Raw genomic sequence first — 22,643 nt, forward strand, 5'->3', positions numbered from 1 at the left:
GTTTTCCACCCAGGTACTGTCCTGGACAAAATTCCTCGCCCAGCCTGTAATTCCTCCCTGAGGAGTTAGTTGACTTGATGACCTGAATAGTGAAGACATACGACAGTCTGGGATAGCATTAAAACAAAAAGCAATAGCCCATGACATTTGGTGATTTAACAAGAAGCAGTATGGTTGTTGTATTGAGTGTGTGTGTGTGTGTGTGTGTGTGTGTGTGTGTGTGTGTGTGTGTTAGAGGGATGGGTGGCTACTCCATCTTTGCAAGGGGAACAAAGGAAGTGATAGTTGGCCTCTGGGAGGCTCTGCAGCTGCCCCAGGGCCGACTGCTACCTGCTACCTGCTCAATTGGTAGCGATCTGCCAAGATTTTGCCACGAGCCTGAGTCTGTGTACACTTTTGCCTCTTGTGCCTCCTATGCCATTGAGTGAAGGACCTTCTTCATGCGCCTCCAGCACCGCATTGTTAAGCGGCTTATTTGTATTGTAGCATCTCACCTTCAGCGTACACCTGAGCCTTCCTTCACTTTGACGTTTGCACCCCACCCCTACCAGTCGTCCACTTGATCCCACCAGGGAAGAAACACTCCCTAGGGAGAATAGCTGAGCTGGGTAGGGATCCTTTTGCCTGGCAGAGGCTTTGGGCGTAAAGGGATACTCCTGTATCACTACCTGACAGCATTAACTCTCCATTCTTGGGGAAACATTGTGTCAGTGTTTGCTTGGTGCCAGTTGCCTTTGCAAAGAAATATAGAAGGTATCACTCTTTGTATTCTCTTTGAATCTAGTTGGGATCTCAGCTTTGTCTTTATATTGGTTACTTTAATGAAGTGATGAGACCAAGTCTCTCTTACTATTGCAGCTGGAGGTCCCCTGCATTTACACCTAGTCTGCACTTGCCAAATATCCTTTTTGGGACAGAGAATCATCCCCTGCCCAGTCCAATTTTCAAAGGTCTCATTCATTCTTCTTACAGACCCAGCCTGTGACATGGCATTCAGGACCACACCCATTCCTCTAGGTACCATTTCAGCCACCATTAAGGAAAGATAAAGACATTTAGCCAGGATAGCTCGCCTTAGGAACCATGGTAACTGTGACTGTGTCCTGCCCTATTCTCAGGAGGGGGCTAGGAAGGGTTCCCTTTTGTCTCTATTTGGATGCTCTTCCCAGGGGTACTTCCTTCATTTTCAGTGCGTCTCCCATTCTTTCTCTGTGCATGGGTGTGGTACTACATACAGCGGATACTGGAAGCTGGAGCTGCATCTCCAGCTGCTGGAGCAGGACTGGACAGTGGGTGTGAATTTCTTCAAGCCAGGCTGCCTGGCAGTCATTGTTAAAACCAGGCGGATGACAAGGAGGGCATGGCAGGGGGCGGGGTTGTCTTTGGGGATAAGGAATCCATTTCTAGATTTTTTTTTCCCCTCATGCTTTGTGCTTGCATTTCTGCAAACAAGGATTCTTCCTTGGAATAAAACATCGTTGTATGTTTCTATGACTATAATAGATTATCTTCCTATTACAAGTATTAAAATACCTCTCCTAGACATAGGTTAAAAAATATAAAATATGGACACAGCTCTACAAAGATTGAAAATGTGATTAAAACTCTAAATACAAAAATGTGTTCCCTACTGTCAGTATTGGTTCATTTTTAAGACAGCTAGCTAACCTTCTAAAACCTGAATTATCTGTCCTAATCCCTATCTTCTTTTCTGGTAAGGCAGCCCCACCCAAGTAGCTCAAGTGTCACTATAGGCTGAAGACTGAAGGAGGCAGTCTTGGCGGAGCCTGACCCACTTGTCTCTTAGACACAACCCTCAGCCATCGTTTTTGGTAGAAGTGAGGGTTTTTGTTGTTGTTGTTTTCTTTAATTGCTTTCCTCCCTCAGCCTGCTTCCACTGTCCTCATCAGGCTTAAGCTTTTCTACTCTCAAGTGTGCATTGGTTTCTTGAGGGCAGGAGGTTTTGCTGTTGCTGGTGGAACGGGGATGGGGCTTTGCTTGTGAGTAGCTCAAGCTAGGATCTTATTTTGCCTTTTCAGGGCAACAAGGTGAAACATTTTTTCCACCTCAACATTGGTCCTCGACCCTCAGTGTCAGACACTAGTCATTCTGGGTTGCTCAACGGATTAGACAAGAGACCTTCTAGGTCAACTATCTGATACCGTGCTGGCCACCTAAGGAGTTATCAGTTCAATGACTGGATGATTAAATATGTCTCCTAACCTGTTACTTTGTTCCAGCATTGTGTTGTATGCATTGCATGTTTCTCCTATTCAAGCCCAGAATCAATACAGTCTGAGAGTATACTTATCCATATACTAGGGATTTAAGAAAACCTTAAAATCTTTTATCTATTATGTTTCATAAAAAATATAGCGTTTGGAATGATACCTCTACCATGTTAATTTGCAGGCTTTTTTTTTTCATGGTGACAGTCATTCTCTTTCTCTTATATAAGCTCCAACTTAAAGCTGACCACAGCAATGGGAAGACCCCTGATGTGTGGGTACCAGTACTTTCTGTGCATTTTCTTGTGTGAGCATCCACAAAAATCCACTTCAGAGTTTAGAGCCTGGAAACCTGGGTAGATCAAGTCAGTTACTCAGAGTCACACAGTGGGAGTTTGGAGGAAAAACTGGAAACCATGTTCATGGCTTCTCCCAAGGTCACACGAAAAGCCCCAGAATGCTCTCCCCTCCCCTCCTCCCCGCCTGCTCTGTGTCTTTCTGTGAGACAGACACAGAGAGGTGGCTTTTTCTAAAAACTAATGGATTTTTTTTGTAAGTAGTGTCTTGTATGTAGAAGGAACTACATTTCTGTTCTCTGGAGGCTGAGTTACCTGTGGGATCCGCAGACATTTCTGAGTGACATACCGGCTGGCAGTCTCAATCTAGAGCATAGAGCCTGAACTCTGAGATCTTGCTGGAAACGGGGCTATTGTCAGGCCATAGGTTCAAAGGCAAGAACTTTTTTTTTTTTAAGAAATAAAAGGGTCCAGTGAACTGAAGGAGTGCCTGTGGCTTTTGGAGTGGGGGCCTAGACTTGGCTTTGAGGAAGGGAACAATACAATCTGCACTCCACATCTGCGAATCCCTTATGCTTCAAAAGGTGTCACTTAATGGGAAGAAAATATCAGGAGGTAGAGAATTAAGAGTGTGGAGACCAAAAGAAGAAGCCAGCCTATCCAAGTAAGGAGTCTTCGAAGGGGAATTCCAGAGTGAAAAGCAGATGAAAACCACTTAGGAATGGGAAGCATTCGAGCTAACTGATTGTGGAAATGTTGACTCAGGTCATGCCAGAAATATCTGTTCTGTTCCTCTATGCTCTAAGCAGGTATGCCATGATTCCCAACCAGGCTATTCTTTCGGAAGTATAATCAACATGCCCCCAGGTGTACTGAGAGCTTGGAGTGCCAGTTGCTGTGGCCAAACCAGCAAAATATACTTGGGGGAATTCCAGAGATTTCTTAAAAGAATTTGAAGCTTACCTGGTTTACCCACCAGCTGGTATATAAAAATTGTCTCTTTTCACCCCACTGGGCTGATAGGAGGGTCAAGGAGCTGTGACCCCTGAACGTGGTCTGTGAACCAGGAGGTGTTCAAGACAGTAAACACCAGTTTGTTTATTTCAGAGTGTGACCATTAATAAAGGAACATTTGACAAATGTCTGGTTTGTAAAGAGATTCCCTTCGGAAACTTTTAAAACATGTTTTCAAACAGAAAAGAATGGAAATGATTTTATATAAAACATTAATAATTTTCTTGCCTTAGTTATACTACAAGTCCATAGAATTGTGCCTGTCATTCTTTTCTGACAGTCAGGCAAGAAGCCACCAGACTGCCTTTGGACAGATCCAGAAATTCCCAAATACGTTTGCACCGTGCTGTTCCCAGGCCTGTTCTGCTTCAATCTAGAGTGACATAGGGAGGCTCCGCCTTTCCAGCGGGCTGTTCACAACTCCACTCCTAGTGGCCTTTTCTCTACCACTTTCTTCCTAAATTAGAAAAACTTGATTAAATTTGAAAAAGAACAAAACCCCCTTTGTATCCTATATGGCTCTTTGTTCTTTCGCTCTTGGCATGTTTTATACGACCATTTGTATCTGCTTATTACGCGTAAAAGCTGCAACGTGTTAACTACAGTGGGGATGTGTCCCTAGGGTACAAATGTGCCTGTTTGATCCAGCCCCTGCTTTTAATCAGAAGGGACGAAAAGATGGGGACTATCCTCCCTCCGAGGTGATGATAATAGGTGAGCAGAAACCACCACCCCTACACCCAGCCTTCATCAGGTTCCCACACAGCTTCACCTGTCCTCCACCTTCCCTCAGGCCATGAGAAACAAGTGTAAAAGGGTCTTCTAGAAGTTTCTCTTTCATCAAATCAATCTCAGCATATGTCTGTGCCAACATACGACATAGAGTTCCCTCCAAAATAAGAGCTTATGTGGTGAAATAAGATGAGTCCTTCCACCTGGCTCTTATTTTGAACTGAGTCCCTTCGTGGAGTAGAAATATGCCTTCTCCTGAGAAGATCATCCTCTGAACTAGAGTTCTGGTTAGCAAGATGAAGCTCAAGCACAATGGAGCTATTATAGATCATCAAGTGACTGAGCCCAAACTAATGGAATTATTAGTTTGGATAATTCATTTAGCTCACTGCGTGGATTAATTCATTTAGCTCACTGCAGCTTGGACATACAGTTACATGTCACTACTGTGCGCTCTAGAGAAAGGATCAGAGAGATTTCCTAATTTTACTAAAGTCACGTGGGTTAAAAGAAAGATCCTGGGTTTGTTCCATCCAGAGACAAGACTGTTACCTAAGCAAGAAAGCAGGAGTTCCTTGGAGACAATTGACTACTCCCCGCCCCTAATTCTCTACACCTGGTAGCTCAAGCAGCCAATATTTGCAGGAGGGGGTAGGGTGAGGAGGTGCTGGCCAAGTGTGTAGCATCACCATTGGAGGAAGAAAGGAGCGCCTACCCGTCTAAGGCAGTTCTTTCAGGCCTCTGAGTTTCCTCTGGCTTTTGCCCAGAAGCACGTAGCAGTTCAGGATGGAAAGCAGATGCTGGTTTTTGTTGTTGTTGTTGTTTGTTTGTTGGTTTTTTGTTTTGTCTTTGTTTTTGTTTTTTCCTGCCTTGCTTAACTGCAGATCTGGGCCTGCAACCCCTTCTCATTCTCTGGCCCTGTCCTTTTCCCAGACGGAAGAAGCCAGGCTCTTTTTCCCATTCAGCCGAGCGGAGACCCACCCAGCACTCTAAGCCGCTTGTAAGCTCCATAATAGAATGGCCCAGGAACCTTTTTGGGACATTTGGAACTCAAAGACAAATTTCTCACGGCTTACTTTTTTTTTCCTCTGCCATAGAAGTACTAGACAATAAGACATGTAGGATAAGAGAGAATTCTTTCCCCTGATGATAATATCCAGGATCTTATACATCTTATACACTCACTTTAACTCTACACTGAACTACTATAGCCACAGCCCAGATTTTATCTGAAGAGAGGCATCCCTTAGGGAAGCAAGCAAGCTCTTTTCTGACCACAGAGCAACAGAATCCTGAAGGGAGTGTCCTCAGCCCTGCCCTTGCCTCTCATTTACCTGAGACTCTAGGCAGCCTCAGAATCTGCACGGATAAACATATCTTTGCACTCTCTGATCCCCAAGGTCGCTGCTAATGCAAATGATGCAGGCGGGGTTGGGGGGCAGCCCTTCCTCCTCTGTTCCACAGGCACTTAGAAGTTCTTAACTGCTCCTGTGAGGGAAGCTCCAGCAGGGGAATGCATGAGAGTTGTTGGCTTCGGCTCAGCAGGAGCAGCCAACATCTGTGTTGGATAGAAGGGACTCTGGATGCTTTTTACCCTTAAGGCCTCAGGTTTTCTTATTTAGGGAGTGGACTTAGTGAATAGACTACACCAAACAACAGCGGGGGTGGGGGTAGTAATGAGTGATAGGCCCTTTCTACAGCAGAGCTTTGGGTTAATGAAAACCAACATTATTAAAGTGATGCCACGATTCATTTGCTGTCACGGTGCCTCCTTCAGCGAAGGCTGCCATTGATAAAGACACAAAGGCGACGATTGCCACAAATCCAGACTAGTCAAACAAACAAGCAAACAGAAAACAGCTCTGAGCCTGTGCTCGCCCAAGCCTTTTTGGCTGCCCGTACGGATATTTTAAATATGATGGCTGCTGTCCAATGGAAACAGTCGCCTCTCAAAAGCCCAGTAATGCCCTGGGCTCTCTGTGAGGCTACCAGCGAAGGCCCTGCACTCAAATCTATGACCAGCACATATTGGGTCCTCTGTTTAAGGAAAAGGAGCCTCACAAACAATGCTGAATGAATAGCTACATTTGAGACTGACTTGTAACATTACTTTAAATAGAGAAGATGACCCGAAAGAATGTGCCTTTTGCTCCTGAACACCAGTCTCTTTCTCACTGACAACTTTCAAGAAGATTCATTCTTAAGACTTAAAGATAAGGTCTGAATATAAGAAACTGGCTCACTGAGCCAACAGAAACATGACATCACTGTAGTCGAACAAGCGAGTGACTGTGGTCCAGGGCCTACCATAGGCAAATGTACCTGGAAGCCTTCCATCATTTACACTTTCTTCTTCCCTGGCCCTGCCCACTCCCAAATTCCGTGCACCCCTTCCAAGCATGTTTCAGTTGTGAACGAACACATCATTTCTCTCACTATTAACAACTGAAAGAATTCATTCAGACCAATAACTCTTCTTTCAAATAAAGGAAATTGTCACCATGACTCTTTGAACCTGAATGCAAACATAAATCTTAACGGATGCCTCTGTCTGCTTTTGTGCATCGACCACATAATCCTTAGAATTATTAGCAGCTATTGGTCTTATTAGCACATGCACCATGAATTTGCTATTTTAGAAATACTGACTAGGAAGTAGCTTATTGCTCCTCCTCCTCCTCCTCCTTCTCCTCCTCCTCCTCCTTCTCCTCCTCCTCCTCCTCCTCATTCTTGTGTTAGAGTTGAATATTCACATAGAAGGCTTTTAGGGTTGCTTATGTGTTCTCATAGATTTTCAGAGTTCCAGCCCATGGCGATTGCCCTCTTTCTTAGGGCTTGGATTTGGAGTTTCTCTTGGCAAACCTCTTTGGTAAACCTCGCATATTGTTAGGTTGGTTCACCGCTGTAACCAAACGCCTGACAGAGGAGGAGGGATGTCTTTTGGTTCAGAGTTGGGTTCACAGTCCCAACTCTTCAGGGGACGGATGACAGCTGCCAGCTCCATGACAGCGACAGCCTGAAGCCAGAACTTCACCCTTCCTTATGTCCTGACAGGGCAGAAAGTCAGTAAGAAAATTTTAAGCCCAGCAAAGTTAGTAGTTTAGATCAGCCATCACACTTCCTTGTTTCAGAGTGTGGTTCGTTAAAGCACGTTTGAAGGAGCTCATGTCAGCTCTCACCACAGAGTGACAATACACACCACGGAGTGACAATACACACCAGGAGTGGCAATACACACCATGGAGTGGCAATAAGTCTCTATTTTCGCTACTGTTTTCATTGTTGTAACAAAATATTTGAAAAGGGCATAGTAAGGAAGGAAAATCTTGAGTTAGGCTTGTAGTTCAAGGGAATCCAATCTGTCACGAAGGGGCAGCCTTACCTCAGGTGTCTCAATGGTGACAGGAGAGATCTCTTACCTTCGCACATCCTACTGAAAGATGAAGCAGAGAATGGTAGGAAATGGGGCCTGCCCCAGTGACTGCACACGTGAGCTGAAGAAAGACATTTCAAAGCAGATCATTCTTGTTGTAATAGCAGTGGCTGGATCCCTTTGCTCAGCAGGAAAAAGTAAAGCCTGGGAGGTCAGTGTATTCATGGGCCTAGAACATGGAAATCATTTGCTTTTAGTACTATGTGTATTATGATGGTGACTTCATAATAATGCAATAGAAACATTTTGATATTTTTCTGTTGTTGAGCTACTAATAGTTTTTGACTACTCGCTATGTGAAGAGGTCACAGGAAATCTAATGAGAATAATTTAAGGGGAAGAAGTTTTACAAGAAGATTTGGTATTTGCCGTGCCTTAGATTAATTGATTTCATTTAGTATCTCAATCCTGAAAACAGCTTGTTAGATAGAACCCCAGCAGAGATCTTCCATTTTGTCAGTGAAAACATGCAAAGATTAAGCCTTTGGTTCACATAAACCTCAAGTGATTGAAATTCAAATTCAAGTTTCTCTCTCGGACTCAGAACTCACATTTTTTTTATGTTTTTTTTTTTTTTGAGACAGGGTTTCTCTGTAATTTGGATCCTGTCCTGGAACTCTATAGAACAGGCTGGCCTTGAACTCACAGAGATCAGCCTGTCTCTGCCTCCAGGGTGCTGGGATTAAAGGCATGGGTCTGGTAGCCACTTTACATCCTATAGTTAAGAAAATCTCACATTCCTGGAGACATAAAACTTTGTCTTTCTTCAGGTTCACACCGTACCCCTTCTTGTTTCCCATGAGGCATAAGTAGAACAAGAAGTACTGGAAGCAGCAATTTGGTGACCAACGATCACTGATTCACATCCAGAAACCTTCAGCCTTCCCGCTCAGAGCCCAGTCCTAACTTGTCTTCTGACAGGCACAGCTTGGCAGGGAGGTGGGCCTCACTTTTATCCCCAAGGCTGCTTTCCCCTGAACTAGAAGACTTACCAGTGAGAAGGGTCTCTTGACAATGGGAATTTGATTTTGTTTTTTGGTTTTTTTGTTTTTGTTTTTGTTTTTGAGATACTGTTTCTTTTTGTAACAGCCCTACTTGTCCTGAAACTTACTTGTAAACAGGCTGGGCTCCTGTTCCTAGAGATCCTCCTGCCTCTGTCTCTGCAGGGATGAAAGGTATGAATTACCACACCTGGCCTCTGTTTTTTTTTTTTCAAGTGGCATTCCTCCTTGCTGATTTTGTGAATTTTTCTCACACATTTTTTTAGGTAGGGGAGAAGAGAGTATTAGAAACTAAACCGTCACTAACCAGATCCATACATTGACTTCCTGACCACCAGTTCTTAAAATATGTCTGTGTTTAGAGAGGGGATCTTTATAAAGAGAGAATGAATCAAGTTAAACGATGCCATTAAGAGCCTATCTTAATCCAGTATGAATTAAAAAAATAAAATCACACCGCCATCCCTGCGCGCGCACACACACATGGAGAGAGGGAGGTACATTTAAAGATCCTGGGAAGAAGAGAATGTGGTCCACAAACCCAGGAGCCAAGTCTCAGCAGCCACCCTTGCCAGCCCTTTCCATCAGACCTGAAGCCCTCAAAGTCACACAGGGTGAAGGTCAAAGGCAGAGAACTTGAACATTTGAAAGCTTAGCTTGTGACAAGAATCATTCTTTATAAGAAACGATACCATGCCAGAGCATGAATTTAGAGATGGAATCATATTCCAATCTGGAAGGCTGCCTGGGATATAGTTACTCTTGACCTTACTTCAGAGATGAGGGAGTGCAGGCTCAGAAAGCCAAAGGCCTATGGTAATTGATGGAGCAAGGCCCTTTGTTGGGGGATATTTGTACACTACATGAAAATGTATTGCTGTGATTGGTGTATGAGATCCAATGTGATATATATATATATATATATATATATATATATATATATATGGAATAAAGCCTATTCCTTATAATATCTTGAACCTGAATGAATAATGAAGTCAACTCTCTTTTATCTGGTAAAAATTCAGCAGTATTAATATGCAAGACAACTCTTCCTCTATATTATGAATCAGTAACTATATTGAGGGGTTCCTTAAAATCCCTTAGTACCATGAGAATAGCATATAATTCTGCCTTTTGGACAGAATTAAAAGGGCCTTGTTTCATATTACTTAATTCTTCAGTTTTCTAACCTGCCTTTCCTGATTTATTTGCATCAGTATACAAGGTATGGACTCCAGTTATTGGTGGGTGCATCATGTACAATTTGAGTAAGAATCCAAGTAGTTCTCTTTATAAGGTTAATTCTATCACTTTTCCTTAAAAAAAATTAGCACAAGCTCTTTGCCATGGTTCATTGTCTTCCCATAATTTTTAAAATTTTATCAGCAGTAAAAGAAACTATAATCTCTGCTAGGTCTATACTTGCTAGTTGACAAAGTCTCAGATTTCATTTTATAATTAATTCAGGGACTTTTTCTACATAAGTTTTTAGATTTTTACTTGGTTTATGTGGTAAAAAGACCCATTCTAACATAATATCTTCCTTCTGCATTAAAATTCCTGTAGGGGAAATTTTGGAAGGCAATATGACTAGAATACGTTTAAGATTTGGATTCACTATAACTACACATGCCTCCTATAATTTCTCTTCAAAGACCATCAATTCTTTTTCTGCCTCAGCTGTTAATTCCTTAGGACTATTTAAGTCTTTGTCACCATTTAAGGTTTTGTTTAAATGTAGATCAGGTGTTATTCCAACAGTTGGTCATAGACTGGAAATGTCTCTTAACAATCCTTGAAAGTCATTAAGAGCCTGCAATCAATCTTTCCTAATTTGTGCCTTTTGTGTTCTAATTTTCTGTAAACCTATTTTGTAACCCAGGTAATCGACAGAATCTCCTCTTTGTATTATTAGGAGCAATTTATAATCCCCATTTAGGCAAATTTTTTTTTTACTTATTCAAACATTTTTTCTAAAGTATCTGCATTTGAGTCAAATAACAAATGTCAACCATGTAATGGGTAAATTATAGACTTACAAATTGTGTGCATATTATTTCCAATGGCTGATTTACAAAGTATTGGCAAAGGGTGGGACTACTGAGCATTCCCTGTGGGAGAATAGTTCACTGGTATTTCCTAGTAGGCTAAGAATTATTATAAGTAGGGATTGTGAAAGCAAATTTTTCTCAGTCCTTTTCTTGTAAAGATACAGCGAAGAAACAGTCCTTTAAATCAATAACTATAAGAGGTCATCCTTTTGGCAATAGAGAAGACAGAGGAATTCCAGACTGTAGAGGGCCCATAGGTTGAATAACTTTGTTAATAGCTCTTAGATCTGTCACCATTCCCCATTTTCCAGATTTTTTAACAACAAATTCAGAAGAATTCCAAGAGCTGGTTGATTCTTCCATATGGTGAGCATCTAATTGCTCCTGTGCCAGCTGTTTAAGCCTGCAGTTTATCTTTGGTTAAAAATTGTTTAACCCATATGAATTTCCCAGTTAACGATTTTAAAAGCAAGGCTGTTAGTACCTTTGTTAATTTCTTTGTGTTATTTTACAGCCTGAATGGCTGGTGACCTTTGTTTATAATATCTTATAATGTCCTTCCCAGAAACATGAGTTTTGAGGACTGAAGGAATATTAACCTGGGTATTCCATTGCTGTAATAGGTCACAGCCCCATATATTCACTGTAATATTAGCTACACATGGCCTCAGCCTTCCTTTCTGTCCTTCTAGTCGTATGCATTCAACCCACCTCATGCTTTGTTTTACTTGAGATAGGGTTCCAATTCCTAGGAACTGAATATCTGCCTCTTGAAGAGGTCACTCTGGATGCCAAGATTTTGGAGTAATGATACTCATGTCTGCACCTGTGTCTAATAACCCTCAATTACAATGTCATTTATACGTACTCTCAGCTTTGGTCTTTGATCATTTATAGAAGTCTGCCAAAATATATGTTTCCTATTTCCTATTGGAGTTCTTTATTTATCCTCCATGTCTATTCCATCATCCAGAACAGTATGGTTTTTTACACTAGTTACTGGATTGTTTAATTTTGCTGGTGAGACATGTTCTTCATTGTGACTGGGAATGACTGGACTTTGTTTAACATTGGGGCTGGCTAGAGACCCCCAAGGAGTTTCCTGGTGGTACCAAGTTGCCTTGTCTGTCTCTTGTCAACGTACATTCATTAGTTCAATGTTGGCCTTTGCCACACCTCTTATATATACCAGAAGGCTGGGTCCTTCTATTCTTGCCATTCCTAGAGGAGACATTATTCCTAGGAATTCCTTGTCTACAATCACTTCTTAGATGTCCTGTTCTACCACAATGAAAACACTTGGCATTTTGGTGTCTTCTCATACCATTGGAAATCACTTCTCCTACCCATGCCTCAGTACTATAGTCAAATGTTTCAACATTTATTGCATGCAAGTTCCATTCATCTATGGGTGCTGATATGACCTTTAAAGTCTCAAGGATCTTCTTATATTCTAAGTTGGCATTTTCAAAATCCATGGATTCAATTAGTACATGTCTAGCTTCAGGGTCTATCACTCCTACTTGCACAGCCTTAGTTAATCTTTGTAAGAAGCCAGTAAAGGGTTATCTCTGGTCCTGTTTAACCCTAATATATGAATCAATGCTCTTTCTTGGTTCAGAAATACTGTCCCAGGCATTTAAAGCTGCTGTGCTACATAGGGACAAGATGCATTTGTCATAGCGAGCCTGTTTCTGAGGATCAGAGAATTCACAAAGAATTTGATCCCCTGTTGCTCTAAAATGTTTGCCTCTCCTCTCCAATAGCACTTCCAAAGAATCTGAGGTCCATTTTCTATTACTGTTGAGATTAATTGAAGCCAACTGTGTGTGGTAGCCTTATTGCTTGAAGCCCACATAAGAAATTATGGCTAGTTTTATTTCATTTAGATTGCTCATACATATTGGTTCCCATGTATATTTGTTGACTACCTTAGGGTACTTTGTGTCAGATGTTCTTTCTGAGGAAATTGCCAAATATGCAGTTGAAACTCTATGTAAGTCATCCCATTGTCTTGCATGTACTGATGAGACTAAATCCTGTTCTTGTATCTTCTGTCCCTGCTCATCAATTTCAATAAATTCCTCAATCTTTTCAGATATCTTTACTTCTTTTTAAAAATCTGAATCTCCTGTCCAGTATTCTGTTCTAATGCCCTCACTGAGGATTCCAACGTATAAAACTTGTCCAATAAAGATAATGTCTCATCTTTGAACATAATTTTGACTGTGTGCATATTACCTTCCTGGAGAGATAGCTTATCCATAACTTGTCAACAAATTCTGATAATTAAATTAAACAGCACAAATTCTTTCAGATAATTTTGTCAAATTGATGCTATTCCTCTCCATAGTACTGAGCCATTTTTAATGAGATAATACTGAAAACAAAGCTAATTTCTAGAACCAATTAAAGGGATGAAGAAGAAAGATTGTGTAAGCCTTGCAGAATACCTTCCATAGTATAAACAAAATAATTATTGAACTCCTGGATGTTATCAGTAATTTTTTGTAGTTTTTCAGATCTTACCTATCATAAGGCAATTATAATGAATTCGAGTAGGTGTAATAATTGTTATTGGCCAGCAGGTGTTACATTTGCAGCCATGTGGCAGAAAGATGCTAGTAGCAGTGACCAACATGTGTTGCTTACTTAGGTGCTGAAAAATACACTTTGTTTACCAAATTAAGAACAGTTATTAAGGCAATCAAATGATTCTGAGAGTTGGGGCCCAGGATAAAGAGAAAACCCAACATTTTTTATCAGTGCAAGTTGCATACTATGTGCACCATGGGGATCACAGGCAGCAGTGTGAGGGCTGTTGTGTAGTGCACAGAGAGGCAGCAAGTGGGTTGTTAGCTGGGGAGCACTGAGTAGTAGCTTGTTGCCTCTGAGAGGCAGCTAGATTCACAGACGGGAGTGACTGTGCCCAATGCACCACGTGACTCATGGACCGATCCCAAAAAGTGTGGACTGGTCCCCACATTTCAGGTGCCAGATGATGATGGAAATTACAAAATAATCCCACACTAGTTAAGAATTATGTACGACAAAGGGTTATTTATTTAGGGGAGACTCACAGATCACTGTCCTAGATCACAGTCCGTTCCACTAACTGGGAACAGGAACAAAGTCTAGCAGCCAGAAGTGAGAGCCAGAATCGAGAGAGCAAGCACGTGCTCTACAGCTGCATTTATATTATAAGCGACCACAACCAAGTGGGCTGGTATCTTAAAGGTTATTAGTTAAAGGAGCTCCCACAGCATAGTTCTTTGTTCTTTCCCCTTTTAGTCACCCTAGTGGCTGATTTTTTTGTTGATGTTGTTTACTATTGTACCACTAGACCTTTAAACAGGACACACTTAAACATCAAACAAAGGAATAGATGCATGAGTGAATAAAACATCACACTGAACCTTGGCTTTGAACTAATGTGCTCTCCCAGGTTAATTGGTTTGAGGGCAGCAAGGAAACAGGATTGAATATGAAGATAAAATGGGAGACTATTTGAGGAAGGGAAACAGATAGAGGAAGCCAAGGAGCACAGGTAGAGTTGTGGGGGGAGGGGATAAATTAGAACAAAGCACACTGATGTATGTGTATGAAAATACCATGGATGTCTATTACTAATGTAAAAATTAATAGCAATGAGAAAAGGCCACTTGACTATCTTCTCAGGGATAAAGAGGCCATATCTGTGTGGTTCCCTGTTATCTAAACAAGGCCTCACTTGGGCTGTCCTTGGGAATGAGATAAGGAAGAAAAGAGGAAGACTTAGGAGGACTGGGGGTGGGGAGTGCTGACAGATACTTGTCTGAAGTACTTGGCTATATTTTTAGGCACAATTTAATATAGTTCACAGTGTCTATCTTTTGTCCTTTGCTGGGCATTAGAACTGAAACATTTCTATGTCACAAATGAACAGAACAATTCCAGAAGGTTGTTCTCCCAGGTTGTAGGAACATAGAATGCTAAGAATTGACCTGGAAGAAGGGAGCACAGCTTCATGGCTTTGAGAGTAAGGGTAAAGTTCGATTGTCTTCTGTTAACATGTTCTTGGACAATGGGGGGCAGTTTTGAATGAATTCCAGAAACTGCTACTTGCTCCTAAAACCTGAGAAATTGGTTGAAGATGGGGAAAGCTTTGCTATAATTTCCGATTGTTAAGTGGGGCCTCATTTGGATCTTCTCTTCAAGAGTTCATTTCAGTCCAGACCTTCCTTGTTCTCAAGGCCTTTGTAATTTTCTCTGTCTATATAACTTGAGGGAGATTGGGGTTGGTGAGTCAAAATAGCTGCTGCTTTAATAGGCCCTTTGGTAGTTCAAGCAGGGCTGTGGGTATATAGGTTTTTCAGCCAGATGGAAGGCTGTGACCAAGAGAATTACTCGTGACCATAATCTGTTTTGTGTAACAAGAAAGGACTAGAGGAAACATGGCCTGCCTTCCCACCCTAAGCTCCTTTATGAGAATTATGCTGTGGTCTTTACTATAAAATAATTGAGACAGGGCTGAACCAAACTTTAATTTTTTAAAAAAAAAAAAATAAAAGGTATGGGAGAGGCAAAAAGTCAAACATTTTTGAGAACAGAGGAAAGGGGAGGCATGTAGACAACAATATTGACAATTTTCATCCTGAGATGTGGGTTCTTGTTTTTAAAGGAACCAATATTTGTTGGTTGTCTACTGCATCCAGAATTTAGGTTCACAGAAGTCTTTTGGGAGCAACAATCATTTTCTGTAAGGCCCTTCCTCTGTCAGACTGCCCTGGCTCAGACCCATCACTTGGGTTCTTGGACTGCAAAGAGGACAAGGGGCTCTTCTTTGATCTCCTGTTCAGAACAATCAAGTCTGGTCAAGTTGCAGCTTGAGCCTGTCTCTCTCTCTGGTCTTGAAAGGCTACTTTTCTCCAGCACCCTTTCTTCCAGGAACTTCCCCTTAGTGGGAGCTGGGACAGTGTAAGTTGTGCCTAATATAAAACGTGTCCACCATGGGACAATTTTAGGGAGTTGCATAAGTCAGTGGTTGTGTGCTTTTAGCCACAGTTCCCAGGAAGCCCTGACCAATTTTGAAAATATAATCTCAGACTTGGAAAAGGATCCCTGTGGCCTCTGCTAATTGCTGGGCGCAATCGCCTGTCATTTGAAGGTGCCGCTCACATATCCCAAAGTCGAAGCCTGCATTTCGCTTCTGGAAATTACATTTTGGCTGACTTTCACATCTCTGAAAGGCAATGGGAGGGGGAGAATTCACTAGGCTTCCCCGTCACTGTAAAGATCCAATCAAAGCTAGCTGTCAGACAGAAACGATTAAAGAGGAGAACTGCTTCATAAAAGAGGGTGGCGACCGTTCATCCACACAGCAGCAGAGAGAAGACCTCACTTGCTGGAGCCACAAATCTATGGTTCTTGATTCCTGATGATTCCTTGTTCGATAGCCTTTAATCATCTTTCTATGGACTTAGGGATTTCTAGTGTGCTGTTAACTCAAGTTCGTCCATTAATATCATTTACCTAAATCCAAGGTCCCCATTTCTGCTATGTGTCTATTTGGTTGACCAGTTGACTAAAAATTGTTATTTAGTACTGCATCTCATCATTTTGTTACTTTTTCTCCCTTCTGTTTTTGTTGATGAGTCTCCCCTGGGAATCCTGTTCTGAACCATGGTGAACTTTTGTACATCACTTCTCTTTGCTTCAGCTCTTTAGGGGTCAGACTTTCCTCAACAATATGCTATGCAGTTTTAAATTCATGTTCTTGGTGTTACATCAGACCATAACAATCACTTCGATCTGCATCCATTTTGTATTTTTCCCTATATAGTTTATTCAATAAGTTATACAGTGCCTTGTACATTCTGCGGCTAAATGATGTAAGTAGTTAAGAGTAGAGAGTTTTTTAGAATTTCCCATATTGCCTGCTGCAACCCATTCTACTGCCATTACCATGTGTGCATGTGTACTGATGTTTCCTCTTCCAGTTCTTTCTTCTGTCCACACAAAACACCATAAACATATTGTGTTGGCTAAGGCTTGTTATTTGATTACATCTGGGACTAACTCAAACCCCAGCAGCGAGGCACACCTGTAAGGAGTTTTCTTGATTGGATTATCTGAAGTAGAAAGACTTACTCTAAATCTGGGTATATTATTTGAGGTAGGAAAATCCCCACAAATCTGGATCATCTGAGGTCTGAAGACACATCCTAAATCTGGACTAATATACACACTTGCATTTAACATTTTGTGCATTTTTGACAAGAATTATATTCTATTTTGTCCATCTATTTATAGTGGAGTTGTTTCAGATATTTCCTTAGCTCAAAATGCACATTTAACCTGCTTTTTAACATAGCTTTGGCATCAAAATGATAATTATGAACCATAATTTTGAACCAGAGAGTGGCTCAAGGGATAAAGGTGCTTGCTGGCATGGAGATGATTGGAGTGTGATCTCCAGAACTCATGATGGAAGTAGAGAACCAACTCCCAAAAGTACTTCTCTGACTTCTACATCCATTCTGTGGTATTTATGTCACAGACATTGTAAAAGGGCAGGAGAGAGACCTTGGTGGGTGAAACCTAGAGGCCTCAGGTGGGCAGGAAACAAAAACACCATGCAGACAGAGCTTGAGTGAGGAGTTTATTGTAAAGGGGAGGGGGCAGAGAGAGGAAGGGAGCAAGGGAGGGAGGAAGAGAGAGGGAGAGGGAGAGAGAAGAGAGAGAGAGAGAGAGAGAGAGAGAGAGAGAGAGAGAGAGAGAGAGAGACGCAGAGACCTTCTTGCCTCTTCAGAAGAGCAGTGACAAGAGACTGGGAGTAGGCGGGGCTGGTCTCTTAAAGACACCTTTGCACCTGGGTACATTCAGGGTACTGCAAGGCTCCCAAGGGGCAGGGCCAAGGTGTGCCTGGATGCTAACAACTTGCTCTCCCGAGAGGCTCAAGTTTATCAGTCTTTCTTATACCTCCTGGATCACCAGTCACCACCAACTGTGAGCTGAAACCTTCTGCACCAATCACCAATCAAAGAAAAAAAAGAAAAGAAAAAAGTCCCACAGGCCAATCTAATTAAGGCATCTTCTCAACTAAGGTTCCCTCCTCCCAGAGGATCCCAGCTTGGTTCCAGTGGACAGGAATGTGAGCAGCAGAGTTTAGACTGGCATCCGTCTAATAAAAGTGAGACAGTAGAAGTCACAGCACAGTCACTGCTGTCGTACTTGTCCTTGTCAAACTTCCGCTTACAGCCGGTCTTTGCCCAGCTCTCCCTGATGCCATTAGTCCTCATGGTTGCCCATGAGGTAAGCATCTTATCTGTGCTCTCTAGGTATGACTGTTCTTTGAAAGCCAACAGTCTGAGGCTCAGGGACAGATTAAATCCCTTGGCTAAAACCACTCCTAGACCTAGTGGCCAGGACGCGAAGGCAGTCTTTGCCTTTCAGCTCCCTGACTTCTGTGCAGTTCTGTAAAGGGCGGTTAGTGCTTCTGTCTGTCCAAAGAGCAACTTTACCAATTTCCCCCAATTAAATACCCACAGAGCTATGCCATGTTTCATCTTTCTCTCTGACTAGCAATGCCTTATTTACTGATAAACTATACTTATTCTCTATTCTGGTCCCTACCCTGTCCCCTCAACTTTCTGACTCTAAGGTTACTCCCAATAATCTTCTGTCTCTAAGGAACTGCCTAACATCTAAGAAGTTCCTGACATTCTATTTTTGGTCCTGATCTTGCTGTCTTGTTGGCCCATGTTAACACATATTCTATCCATCCATTTTGGTTCGTGCTGAGTTGGTCTGTGTCTCAATGCAGCAACAGTCTCTCTCTCTCTCTCTCTCTCTCTCTCTCTCTCTCTCTCTCTCTCTCTCTCTCTCTCCACACACACATACACACACACACACACACACACACACACACACACACACACACACATTTATTGCTGGGCAGTACAGCTCTTTAATCTCAGAATTTAGGATTTAGAGACAGGCAGATCTCTGTGGGTTCGAGACCAGCCTCGTCTATGTAGTGAGTTCAAGGACAGTTAGGGTCATGTAGAGAAACCCTGTCTCAAAAAAGAACTAAATAAATAAAAATCAAAACATACATTTATTTCTTCATGTATGTGTGTGTTGGGTGGTATATTCTCAGTGGGAATATGGAGGTCAGGACAATTTTAGGGAGTCTGTCCTTGATCCGCCACATGGATTGAATTCAGGATTTCAGGCTTGGTGGCAATTGCTTTTTACCAATGGGACCATGTTGCCAACTCAGGGTTGGATTTCTTTTTCTTCCATCAAGTCCCTTTTAGACCAGGGGTAAAGTCTTGGTCTGATACTAGTCTCTTTTTAACACTTAACAATCTTTGAAGTGAAACCGTCCAGTGAGATCTTTTCAACTTTCCTCAAGGTAGCAGGTTACAGGTGGTGTAGTTTTCATTGCATGTGCCCCTAAGCTAACTCTGTAGGGCTTTGAACTTACTATAGTTGATCAGTGCTTCCATTTTAAAGGTTTTATTTCAGGATGACGTTAGGTAGATAAAGCATAGTTTGAACAGGAATATGTCAAGTGTCATGGAGCAGGTGAGCACATGGCTAGTCTGACCTTGACTTATCCGGCTGACCTAAAAGAATAGGAATCTTTCCTCGCTCCCCCTGTCCTGGGCTCATATCCTCCTTCCCCTCCGTGTTTCTTTACACTGCCTGAGCATCCACTTGACCTTACTCATGTCTAGACTCCTGTGGAAGACTGACTGTTATCAGGGAGCTGGGATTAAAGAGCCATCTATAGCTCATTCCCCTGTGCACTGTAACCCAGGACAGAGCCTTTGATAACCTGCATAACTCATCAAGGCCTTTGATAACTTGCGTCTTTAACATGGCTAATGTGGAAAGCTGGCGAGAGAAGAATGTACACGCCTGCCTTTGATGCTCTAGTCCCCATGGCTGAGCAGCCACCAGGCCCTGGTTCACACTGCTGCTAGCTCCTGCCTCCTTCACCCATTTCCTTCTCCTGTTTTCATCCACGCAGGGCCAAACCCAGGACTACTGGTAATGAAACAGTGCTTCCCATATATTGTGCATTCTGCATCCTGGGCTGCATTTTCAATGGAGTTTCTCATTTCCATCCAGCAGACCTCTGGGGTCTTTTGTGTGTTTGGATGACAGAAGGAAGAAAGTTTGCATGAGAGTCTATCAGCTCCAGCTCAGGAGTCTGGAATGTGTTACCCTGTCAAACTGCCATTTCCTGGAGGACTCTGAGCTAAGAGCCCGCATTGCTCGTGAGAGCCCATCTTCATTTGCAGATTTCCCCCTCTGCCTCAAAGTCATAAATGTCACCCAGGGCCCTTGAGATGGATCTATGTGCTGGTAAAGAGACTTTTCCATGGGGCAGGGTCTTTTGTTTGTTTGCTTTGCTTTGCTTTTTTGGTTTCTTGACACACGGTATCTCGGTAGCTTTGGGGCCTGTCCCGGACCTAGCTCTTGTAGACCAGATTGGCCTCGGACTCACAGAGATCATCCTGCCTTTGTCTCTCAAGTGCTGGCATGCGTCACCACTGCCTAGTCTGTGGACAGGTTTAAGCCTTGCCCTCACTCTCAGTTCCTGCTGGAAGAGAGTGGATTTCTATCTTCTCAGGAAGGCTTATTTACAGAGGAAGAACACCTGGAAGGGCCTTGGGGACTTGCCCAGGGAGGGTGGGATTAGAAGGGAAAGACTTGGCTGACCTTGGTAAGAACACAGAACAGTGGCAGGCAGCAGGCTGGGGTCTAGCAACTCTGAAATCCCCTTTATGGAAAGGTCTGTTATATTTTGATTAACAAAATGTTTGTTCAACTCTTGTTTATGACAGGAACTTTGCGGTATGAATGATAATAAGAATAATAATTGTTCCCATGCACTGAGAATTAAGTGTTCAGGCAGACTTTAGTGTGTCACCTCTGTACCCCCAAATCCTTATCAGAACCCCAAGAAAATGACAGTATTTTCCTTATTATACAGACAGAGTCTTGAAACCCAGGGGATCAAACACCTTGTTCAAATCCAGGGAGTGGAAAGCCTTTCTCAAGGAACTGTAGCCACACAGAGGCAGGCCCACGACTCTCAATGCTTAGAGCCTCAGTGCTATCTTCCCCTGAATCCACCTCCACCCACACCCACCCCTCCCCACACACGCCCACCCCATGCCCACCCCCATGAGTCAACAGGGCTAACTTAGAGAGCCGGGTTTCCTCTGTTTTGAATTATATGCTTTGGGAAAGAATATCGACAAGATTGCATCCATCCAGTTTACCCATCCTGATCTATTCTTAAGGGTAAGAGTGTTTTTAGGGAGTGAGATCAAATTGCCCAAATGGGAATTGATCTAAAATAACCACCTGTGCCTTCATCTGCATCATAAAAGGAGAGTGAAATCTCTTTGACAGACCAGTGTCTGTTTGTGATTTGAGTCCAGGTCACAAGAGACTTGATTTTGGAAAATGCTCTGTCCTTTTTATGTGTTCCTTTCCTCTTCCTGGGACTGCAGCCTTCATCCCAAGCAGCTGGGGTGCCTGAGGACTATAACACACACAGGAGTTAAGTACTGATCTCTGGCTGACCCAGTGACTGGAAAGAAGTCTGTGGAAGACTCTGGCTTCACCTGGCTCTGTCTTCCTTGCCTCAGGCAGAGGAGCCAAGTGGCATTCTTTATGTTAAAGACTAGAGGAGAAAGCTAAAATGCCAAACCACTCCAGATTTGACATTTCTTTCTCTACCCTGATTTGAATCATCAATCGATCCACTCATTCCTGTCCTTAGCACCTTTAAAAGTTTGTTTTATCTTCTTTTTCTTCTTCGTTCTCCTCCTAACCTCTGTCTTTTGTCATATTCAATTTCTTTCACACTTAAAATTTTTAGTTTCTCTAATCATAATTATATTTTTAGTTTCTCTAATCATAATTATATCCTAAGGAAGAAAAATGTTTTGCTATGCTTTAAAAGCCCTTGCTACCCGAGGTCATAAATCAATTCTTTTGAGAAGCTGCATTAACACTTTTGGGCCATACGGGGCAGGTCTAATGCGCTGGTTTATAAGCAGAGGCAGAAAAGTTAATGGATTCCTAAAAAGTTACCTACCGCAGAGAATTGGCTGGCGGTTTAAACTCTGCAACAGTCAGATTCAGTATCTGAGAAGAGAGTCCTGGCACAAAGAGCCCCTCGTCATAAGATGTGAATAACTTTGGTCCAGTAGCCTGGGGTAAAGAATCAGCGTGGTGCCAAAAGGGGAGCCCTCGATTTGCTTGCACCTATAACTGCTTTCCACTATTTCTTGGAGTAAATCACTCCTGTGTGTAGCTCCTACTTAAGAAATAGGAACTTGAATCTGTCTTGAACATAGGCTACTCCAAAAGGGTCTAGGAAGAATTAACTATATATATATAAAACTATATTATATATATAATACGACTGAGATTAGATGTGTTTTGCTATGTACTGTGTTGCCCTCTCTTCTGTTAATTCTCCATTCTGACAACAGTTAGAGGAGGTGAAATAGGTATTGTTTGTCTACTCTGTGCTATTGGAAAAGCCAAAATAAATAAACAGAAAACCTTGGAGACTCTGAGAGGGTAAATCCTAACCCACAATCACATACCTATGGAAGTGTTCCATGGAATTCTCACAGTAGTAGTAGTAGTAAAAATACAACTGGATCCAAGCTGACCTGGAGCAGGCCACCTGAACCACTCCGGCCTGCAGGACATTGAGGTACTTAGTCTTGGTGGCTAAACAGGGTCCCCCATAGCCAATGCAGCTGATGACTTCAGACTCCGCTTGAGTGTAGACAGGAAAATAGTGACTTTTCTGTTGCTGTAATAAAATACCATGGCCAAAGGCAACTTATGGAAGGGAGATTTTATTT

The 22,643-nt window shown here is 42.4% G+C and overlaps 1 protein-coding gene across 2 annotated transcripts in view; it reads left to right on the forward strand.

The window, feature by feature from the left end:
* Nucleotides 1-22,643, forward strand: part of Dpysl3 (dihydropyrimidinase like 3) — a 113,393-nt gene that overhangs the window by 47,763 nt on the left and 42,987 nt on the right. The window lies entirely within an intron of this gene.

Source organism: Microtus pennsylvanicus, chromosome 4 (genome assembly GCF_037038515.1).
Source record: "Microtus pennsylvanicus isolate mMicPen1 chromosome 4, mMicPen1.hap1, whole genome shotgun sequence".
Classification (NCBI taxonomy): domain Eukaryota; kingdom Metazoa; phylum Chordata; class Mammalia; order Rodentia; family Cricetidae; genus Microtus; species Microtus pennsylvanicus.